The sequence below is a fragment of the Littorina saxatilis genome, linkage group LG1, assembly GCF_037325665.1.
Source record: "Littorina saxatilis isolate snail1 linkage group LG1, US_GU_Lsax_2.0, whole genome shotgun sequence".
NCBI lineage: Eukaryota > Metazoa > Mollusca > Gastropoda > Littorinimorpha > Littorinidae > Littorina > Littorina saxatilis.
In genome coordinates this window covers 19,094,319-19,104,256 of record NC_090245.1, presented here as the reverse complement: position 1 = coordinate 19,104,256, position 9,938 = coordinate 19,094,319, and the positions used below count along the sequence as shown (strand labels likewise).

Genomic DNA, 9,938 nt, shown 5'->3' with positions numbered 1-9,938 from the left:
ATGATCTGGCTAGACAGCAACACCCCCCTCCCTCCCTCAAAAAAAATAAAAAATTATAAGCTATAGCTGTACGAGGAAGTCTTATCTTAGTGTCACCAACAGAGGAATTCCCCACGTAACGCTGTCGGGGTTAATATGGCCTATGGAAGATGTTTTATTTGTTTGGAGGTTACTAATGGGCAGAATATACCTGCGCAGCTTCAGCGGCACAGACGACGCACGGCCTATTATTTATGCTGCGATAGGGATTATGGCGAGTACTTGGCCTGTTTTCCTTTCATGCAACGTGTAGCGGGCTGGAACAAGCTGCAGTGCGTCGTCGGTCCTGCTGAAGTTACATATGTGAGCGGAACCCCTAACTAGGCCTGTATTAAGCTCACTAAGGATTACCAGTGGAGACATGCCGTTGACGTTTGTATGATTTTTGACAGAAAAGGGAGATTTATACAGTCTCATCCATAAAGTATGGCATTCCTTTTTCTTACAAAAGCATTCGCATCGCAGCTCTTTATCCACTTTGATGCGAGCAGAGTGTCTCCACTGATAAACGCCCACTGAGCTATATAATCATGCCCTCCCGCAAACGATAGTGCACAGCGTGTTTTTCTTGCTATCAAATTTATATTAATGAACAAATCATAATGCATTACACAGACAATCACCTAAATCCTTGTTTATTGTTCATTGAAAGTGCATATAATATGATTCAGAATAATTAGTCATTGTCTGCTGATCTGGTAGGCGTAGAGAACAAGCTAAAAGTCAAAATCAAAAGTCAGAAAACTGCCACAGCGCTGTGTTCTGCCTTTTCAAGTTTTTGAATTTATAATGAAACACAGTTCACTTGCCTCACCTTCAAGAAATACATGTCTTTCTCAGGCCATAGAAACCCAAACAGAGTTATTTCCCAAAAAATGGTCTTATGCAGAGTTTGCCATTTTCGTTGTTAGGGCTGATTATTGACCCGGTATACAAAATGTTGGGCTGTTGGTCTAGGTTTCTACCCTTTTGGTTTTTGATAGTCGCCAGCAGTGTCTTTTTCGGCCCCACTGCACACATTTTTCTCGGCCAAGTAAAATGCGCAGATTGATTGAAACTGATTGCCGAAGGACGGGCAGCTTTGACTTCGGTAACCCACCTGAAAAAAAGATTGATACATAGAAGTAGTGCACTAAACATACACACGCCTTCATGCACGCACGAACGCACACATACATTATTCGTACACACACGCATTCACGCACTCATACAAACACACACACGCACACATGGCCACTCACGCACTTTGACATGCATTCACGCAGGCACTCATTATTTGCCTGCGTTTTTATTGCATCATCCAATAATAAATACCTGTATCGACTCCCTGTTCGCAGGTTAGACACTTGATGAGAACGACAATCAGGACAGCCACAATGACCACAGCAAAGTGAAACCGCATGTCTGTGGTGTTGTAGTTTCAGGTGCTGGGAAGAAGACAAACACTTTTCGATAAACATTTGCTAAATTGTTTTTAAAGGCTCTGCCCTTCCCGTGAAAACTCTTGGGCTAACCATCTCAGATCTGGCTAGGTTTTAACATGGGATAAGACAATCTCTCCTCCTAGTGGTCACTTACCAAAAATCAACACCCTGGCTGCTTGCTGTGGTGAGTTGGTGTTAGTATTGGTATCGGTATTGGTACTGGTATTGGTATTGGTATTGGTATTATATCATCCTGTGAGGTTACTTTCTCACTCGGGAAATCGAGCTGCCACACAGTACGGTGCCATCCATTTTTGGGGGGTCTTTTTCCTGCATGCCTGTATTCATATATCTAAGTCGTGAGAATTCCGCTCTGAACTTTAGATACGTGCACACGGGGCGTTTGGACACCGAGGAGGATCTGTACTAAGTTGACTCTGGGAAGTAAATGATTTGAAGACATAATTTCTTGAAAAGGAATGTTGTGCTTATAAGACATTCATTCATCAAAACCTCTAGCTATGCACAGAGCAACCAAGCTGTTCATTATTGTGGTTCGTGACCAAGTGGAAGAGATGGTCTTATCCCGTGACCAAGTGGAAGAGATGGTCTTATCCCGTGACCAAGTGGAAGAGATGGTCTTATCCCGTGACCAAGTGGAAGAGATGGTCTTATCCCGTGACCAAGTGGAAGAGATGGTCTTATCCCGTGACCAAGTGGAAGAGATGGTCTTATCCCGTGACCAAGTGGAAGAGATGGTCTTATCCCGTGACCAAGTGGAAGAGATGGTCTTATCCCGTGACCAAGTGGAAGAGGTGGTCTTATCCCGTGACCAAGTGGAAGAGATGGTCTTATCCCGTGACCAAGTGGAAGAGATGGTCTTATCCCGTGACCAAGTGGAAGAGATGGTCTTATCCCGTGACCAAGTGGAAGAGATGGTCTTATCCCGTGACCAAGTGGAAGAGATGGTCTTATCCCGTGACCAAGTGGAAGAGATGGTCTTATCCCGTGTACAAGCCTGGTCAGAACTGAGATGGTGAGCCGAAGGAATGTGCCTTTAACCATTTTATGCCTTTAAACTTTTCGTCAGGTTGTCTAGTGTTTAATTGTTTAAACTAGATGCATCTTCTAAAAGAAATGAATACACGCACTCCCAAGAGTATGTTTTTACGAGGCAATTGTACTCCAAATATTTAGCCATCTCATGCATTTTAACAAACATTTAAAGATTCGGCATGTCACAAGCAGCTGTAATTATTTCGTATTATATGCAATCATTGCAAGCGCCTGTTCTTTGTGCTGTCGTTTACCTGCCAGGTGAGACAGCTAGCACTCGTAGTTTTCGTGCGGCACGGTTTTCTCTAAATTCTAGTGTAACGGGTGTATCTCAGGTGCGCTGTAGTGAGCAGTAAATTCAGTTGTGTGTCAGTTTTATTCATTCTTGCCGTAGCCGTTTACAGGGCTAGAAGTCTGCGTTCCAGACTGGAATCCGTTCTTCATTTGAACGTTACTTTTGCTTCCATAGAGCAAAAGGGAGCTGTCTTCATTTGACAGGGGAATTTCGCGTATGCTTTCATGCAACCAGGATGTGGTGCGTAATTCTTTTCTATTATTTTCGGTGTAGTTTAGGCTGTTTGCGTGGTACATGTTTGTTGTTTCGTGTCTGTGCGTTTCTTATATGTTCAGGCTAGTCGGTCAAGTATTTCGTTTAAAGAAGGTTAGTTCTATTTTTTAGTTTTTCTTCTTTTTTACATTTTATAGTCAAGTTTTGACTAAATGGTTGTGTGTGTGTGTGTGTGTGTGTGTGTGTGTGTGTGTGTGTGTGTGTGTGTCTGTCTGTCTGTCTGTCTGTGTAGAGCGATTCAGACCAAACTACTGAACCGATCTTTATGAAATTTGACATGAAAGTTCCTGGAAATGATATCCCCGGACGTTTTTGAGTCACTTGAGAAAAAGTGACTCTATGTAATCGGTCAGTGTTAGTCTGTCCGGCCGGCCGTCCGGCCGTCCGTAGACACCACCTTAACGTTGGACTTTTCTCGGAAACTATCAAAGCGATCGGGCTCATATTTTGTTTAGTCGTGACCTCCAATGACCTCTACACTTTAACGATGGTTTCGTTGACCTTTGACCTTTTTTAAGGTCACAGGTCAGCGTCAAAGGAAAAATTAGACATTTTATATCTTTGACAAAGTTCATCGGATGTGATTGAAACTTTGTAGGATTATTCTTTACATCAAAGTATTTACATCTGTAGCCTTTTACGAACGTTATCAGAAAAACAAGGGAGATAACTAGCCTTTTCTGTTCGGCAACACACAACTTAACGTTGGGCTTTTCTCGGAAACTATAAAAGTGACCGGGCTCAAATTTTATGTGAACGTGACTCCCAGTGACCTCTACACTTTGACGTCTGCTTTGGTGACCTTTGACCTTTTTCAAGGTCACAGGTATGTCTTGAAGGAAAAAAATTGAAATATCATATCTCTGAAACTATTCATCGGATTTGATTCAAACTTTATAGGATTATTCTTTACATCAAATTATTTACATCTGTATTGTGTTGTGAATAGCAATTTCTTCCTGTCCATCTGATGCCTCATATAATATTCAGAACTGCGAAAGTGACTCGATCGAGCGTTTGCTCTTGTTGGTATTGTTAGTTATCAATGTTGAATATGGTCTGTGCATTATGATAACTTGTGTATGTAAAAAGACGGAAAGCTATTTTCGTGTTATATGTTTGCATAACTTCTGCCAATTATTAAACATGTAATGAATTGGTAGAACGTTCATAACATATGAAGTATTTGTGCGAGTGTGTGAGAGTCATAGAGGCTTTGTCCATTCTTTCCTGCATTGGGTTTGATATATGGGAACGGATAAGCGATGTGAGTTAACCATGGACTAAGAGCAATGCTAACCATTTCAGGTTGCGGTTTTCTTGCCGAGGAGTGATGGAGATGATCCGCCAGCCCAGTCAAGCTAAGCCATTCTACTGTTGAGGGCTGCTATGGACTCGCTTCGCATGGAACTCGTGCTACAGTTGAGGGCTGCTATGGACTCACTTCGCCAGGAACTCATTCTGCGCTCGTGACGTCATTCGTCTTCGGGGCATCTACACCCAGGATCTCGCTTCACTTCAAGTCACTGTCAGACCTGCTGGACGGTAACTCTTCCGCTAAATCCGTCCCCTAAAAATAACTCATGCAGGAAGTGTAATTTCAGTGTATGATGGAGTGATAGCAAGAGGGTGTGTTTGCGAAGTAGAGATTTGATGTGAGTGAATGAGAGTAATTAGAGTGTAAACGTTAATTATCTTTGGCAAGGGATTGGGGTTATTTGATGTGTAAATGTGAGTTTTGAGTGCTTTGTTTTGTTCAAGAAACGTATAAACTTCATTTATTGTGATTTGTACCTTTTTACAGTTTGAGAGAGAGAAAATTCTGTGAGTTTGTGGATGACAGACTGCGCATATGTGTGTGCGCATATGTGTGTGTGACACGGCATTTGAACATCTTTTTCAGATATTCGTTTAAAAAGGATTAAGCAATTGTTTAACTACTATCACTGCACCCAGACTCGTTAAACTATATTCATTAAAAATATCAAAGTATGCAGATATGTCTTTTTCCGCAAAACATCACAGAAAGGTTGTGAACCTGACAATAACATAAAATAATATAAAATGTTAAGAAATGCATTACCACTCCCATCTTAACAACCTGACCTTGGTTTATGTACAGGGTGACCCGAAAAAATGCAACCCACAAAAATGTTAATAACTTCTACATCTGTTGACCGAATCACTTCATATTTAGTGGACATAGGCCTAACTTCAATCTCTGCATGACCCATCCACAAAGCGACAGTTTGTCGATCAAATGGGATCGACTCAACAATACGAGGTTTAAAATTGAGCGGTAGCAAAACTTACCCGATTTAAGCCCTCAAGATTGTTACCTTTGAGGCAATTTGAATAAAATAGTATACCATAATCAATATTAGACAATCAGTGACTTGAATACAACAATTATATGCAAGATCAGGGCATTTCCCGTGGCTGAATGCGTGCATTTCATCGATGCATATTGTGCGACATTGCACTTTACACCGAAAGAGGTTAATTTTTCCAGTCATTTGAGTTTAGCAAATATTTCATAGTTGTACATGAACTCCAGTTCTTCCACGACCACTATGGTCCGACATTTACCTTTTCTCCAAAATGTGTTCCAAATTACACCTCCGAAATTGTCAATGGCACGAAAGCTTTCCTCTCTGGGAATTGCCCTGAACCTAGCTGTAACTGCTTTCTTCAGGTCACCGATAATCCCCAGACATTCCGATAATCTGAAAGGTAAAAGTCTGGAGGGTTTATATAAGGTAAGTATTGCTACCGCTCAATGTCAAACTTCGTTCTGTTAAGTCGATCGCCGAATTTGGAAACTTTTTTTGAAAATGCACAAAAGTCCGACCATTGTATCTAAAAAATTGCCACTTTGTGGACGGGTCATGCGTTGGCTGAAGTTTATGCATATTAAATATCAAGTGAGTCAGTCAACAGATGTAGAAGATATTAGCTTTTGTTTGGGTTGCATTCTTTTTGGGTCACCCTGTACTTGCTCTGCTTTGAAAACACGCAAGTACATTAATCTTGAAATTCCTAAACGAAACGATCTGTAATCCAACATTTCATTAACGATCAATAAGATATATCATATCTCAATAAAGTTGTTAGGTACTGGTTCATTTAAAAGTTTGATTGGCAACATAACAACCAAAATTAAGCCTCCACTTACCTGATATGAGAGGAACATGCATTTGTTTGAAGTTTGTCAACTGTTGCATGTATATCTTAGCACATGACATTCGCCTTAATGTCAAGTTTCAAGTACGTCTTATAACATGCACAGCATGTATCTGGTAATAAAATCGTTAATGTGCAGTTCGGGGTTTTCATCACCCCATTTCCATATTGAATGAAGCAGTTACGCCCTTTAGTTGGGCGACATGTAAGGGCAGGAGCTACCATGAAAAACGCCGGGTTTTTTCAATTCAAGTCATTTGACCACAACATTCATGAAACTCAACTGTTTGTGTTAAAATCTGGTGTGCATTTGTTTGAATGTATGTAAAATAATACTATATGATAAAAAAAAATTAAAAACCTTTTAGATTGACTTAGTAAACATTATTAAATGAAAAATAAGCAAAGCGATGAATCAAAACATGTTAGTTCACGGATGACAAGATAATCTCAAAACTATTCATCAGTATGATTTGAACTTTTGCAGACATGCTTTAGATGTTCTGATAGTTGTTTGGTCGAACGGATAAGCTCTAGGAAAAACAGTTAAAGTGACTTTGTGGGTACATAATTTATGAAACTGAAAAATGTGTATATCTTTAATTTTTATCCCTAGAGCTTATCCATCCAACAAATAATGTATGAGCATGTCTAAAACATTTCTGCAAAAGTTCAAATCATTCTGATGAATAGTTTTGAAATTATCTTGTCATCCGTGAACTAACATGTTTCGATTCAACATTTTCCTTATTTTTCATTTAAAGGCACAGTGCAGCTCACAGGCTTCGTTTTGCGTTTTTGTTGCAGCTGAGTGCATTTACAGTTCAAAAATCCTCCTATGGTAGTAAAACAAACCCAAAACTACCCAACGACGACATCTGTGAAGCTCGACAGTTGGCTTGTTCACGCGAGTGCATAAATTAACCTAGTTATTACGTGGTGTTTGGTCGGAGTTCGATTCAACTGAGTGATTCCCGCCTCCATTTTGTTTTACACAAACTCATGATGATGTCTGACATAGTTTGCTAGTGACGTGTATTTTTGTGCATGATGTGGTGATCTACCTGATCTAAATTTAGATCCAAAAATAGGTCAAGACCAGCCGGGACAGAGTCCGAAATTAATTCGTAAAAAAATCGCAGTTCTTGACTCTTTGGGTGCAAGTCAATGAAACTTGGTAGTTCTTCTAACGGATAGCTGCCTGAGGTATGACTAAAAGCCCCAGGGGCTCCGTGCACCTGGATTTGACAAGTTCAGTACCTTTAATAATTTTTACTAAAGCCATTTTAAAACCAAATTTGTTGGGATAATAAGCTATCATTCTACAGTCATTAAAGCAAATGCAGACCAAATTTTAACACAAACAGTTCAGTTTCATGAATGTTGTGGTCAAAGAGTTGAAGAGAAACAAGTCGATTGAGGCGAAATTATTACATTTAATCAAGATGCTGATCTTACAGAAAGAAACTGAACGCACTGCACTTTTTCACCAAGACCGTATAGCATCGTCAGTCCCTTGCAAAAGGCAGTGAAATTGACAAGCCAGAATAGCGCAGTAGTGGTTGCGCTGAGCAGGATAGCACGCTTTTTCGTATCTCTATTTTTTTAATTTTCTAAGCTTGTTTTCAATCCAAACATAATATATCAATATGTTTTTGGAATTAGGAACCGACAAAGAATAAGATGAAATTGTTTTTAAATCGATTTCGGAAATTTAATTTTTATCATAATGCTTATATATTTTTAAATTTCAGAGCTTGTCTTTGACAAACTATAACATATTTATATGTTTTTGGAATCAGAAATGTATGAGAAATAATATGAAAATATTGTTGGATCGTTTTGTAAACAATGTATTTTAATTACAATTTTCATATTTTTAAGGACCAGACTCATTAGATAAATATTAAGCCTCCTAGCTAAAACGCAATACCAAAGTCCGGCTTTTGTCAAAGATAGCTTTGCCAAAATTTCAATCCATTTAATAAAAAAATGAGGGCGTGAAAGTGCCGCCTTAACTTTCACAAAAAGCCGGATATGACGTCATCAAAAATATATATTGGTAAAATGAAAAACATGTCTAGGGATATCATACCCAGGAACTCTTATGTGAATTTTCATGAAGATCGGTCTGGTATACTGTTCAAAAAAAGAAACGCATAGCTTGTAATATTTGGTTAATTTAGTTATATGGCTACAAGGATATCCACCAAACTGCAGAAAATGTTTATCTGGTCGTCGACCTTTCGTCCATTGCCACAAGTGAGCTCTGCACGTGACGCATGCGTTATCAGTGGCTACAATGTCAAAATTGCTCATTTGGCATGACCACTCGTCATGCTTCAGTGTAATCTCGTGAAACTCGGGGAATATTGAGCTCTCACCATGTCTTCCAAAACCCATAAAAGCGGATTGTTCGCCACAAAGAAATCAGACGACAATTCAGCGACGAAAGATGCCCCGATTGAGCAGAGAAGACCGCCAAATTGCATTGGGTCGTTTACAAGCAGGCCAAAGTCAAAGTGCAATCGCCAGGCACTTCCACGTGTCCCAGAGCACCATCAGTAGATTAAAAACACGCTCAGAAAGTTAAAACAAAGAGAGGTACAGAAAAGCGTGCTATCCTTCTTAGCGCAACTACTACCCCGCTCTTCTTGTCAATTTCACTGCCTTTGCCATGAGCGGTGGACTGACGATGCTACGAGTATACGGTCCTGCTGAAAAATGGCATTGCGTTCAGTTTCATTCTGTGAGTTCGACAGCTACTGGACTAAATGTTATATTTTCGCCTTACGCGACTTGTTGTTATTCCAAGTTACTTTTTTAATGTTTTTTTCATTTTTTTTCATAATGAGGTAGAGAAGAGGTGTTCTTGGTTTCTTTTGTCCAGGTCTTTGGAAAATGCGAAAAGTGACTAGCATTTACTCATGCATTATTTTTGTTATTCCAACTTACTTTAGTTAGGGTTTTTTTTCTTTGAGAAGACGAAAGATGATTTCAGGATGCCAGTGACTGTTCTGAATTTATTTTCAAGATTGGAATAAATGCAATGTCAACATTTTGTCTGTCAGTTTATTTGTTGGTATTATATTATGACCACCTGAGATTTATAAGGTAGTATTTCTGAGCTCGATGCTTTGAATATTGGGATTGCAAAAGTAATTTTGTGGAATAAGACATGGTTCTTCCCCCCTTTCTGTGACACCTCTTTATTTTCTTTTGTTGTTTAATAATATACATGAAACCGACTTGGAACACGTTTGAATGATTGTCAGCACAGTATTCTCTGGGCTGCGTCTTTTGGCTTTGGGTATTTCTGTTACACTGTGAGAGATTGGTTGAATGACAAAATTTTAATAGTCATCGCGCAATAACGGACCCGCGCAATAGCGGACCCGCGCAATAGCAGACCCGCGCAATAGCGGACCCATGCAATAGCAGACCCGCGCAATAGCGGACCCGCGCAATAGCGGCCCAGAACGGGACACCGCGAATTGGACCGTCACTGCCTAGTTGTCACAAGGCGCTCCTCGATCAGGAAGAGGTGAAAAATCCCACCCCGCGATTGGCTATGGGCTTCTTGTGTAACTTCGTAGGCCTATTCATTAGAAAGTGCCACCAAGGGATACATTCTATAATTTAAATCAGCGTTCAGCCACGCGTGGAGC

The 9,938-nt window shown here is 40.0% G+C and overlaps 2 long non-coding RNA genes across 2 annotated transcripts in view; one reads left to right on the top strand and one right to left on the bottom strand.

Moving 5' to 3' along the window:
* Positions 1-6,396, bottom strand: part of LOC138964097 (uncharacterized) — a 6,763-nt gene extending 367 nt beyond the window's left edge. The window contains exons 1-3 of the long non-coding RNA XR_011455013.1: positions 6,263-6,396; positions 1,354-1,466; positions 1-1,138 (exon numbers count right to left, since the gene is read on the bottom strand). The exon at positions 1-1,138 is cut by the window's left edge and continues 367 nt beyond it. This is a non-coding gene — a long non-coding RNA (uncharacterized lncRNA). The remainder of the gene's footprint in view (positions 1,139-1,353; positions 1,467-6,262) is intronic.
* Positions 2,707-4,864, top strand: LOC138964106 (uncharacterized). Its single transcript, XR_011455021.1, has 2 exons — positions 2,707-3,054; positions 4,396-4,864. It is a non-coding gene; the product is annotated as an uncharacterized lncRNA (long non-coding RNA).
* Positions 6,397-9,938: the final 3,542 nt, after the last annotated feature.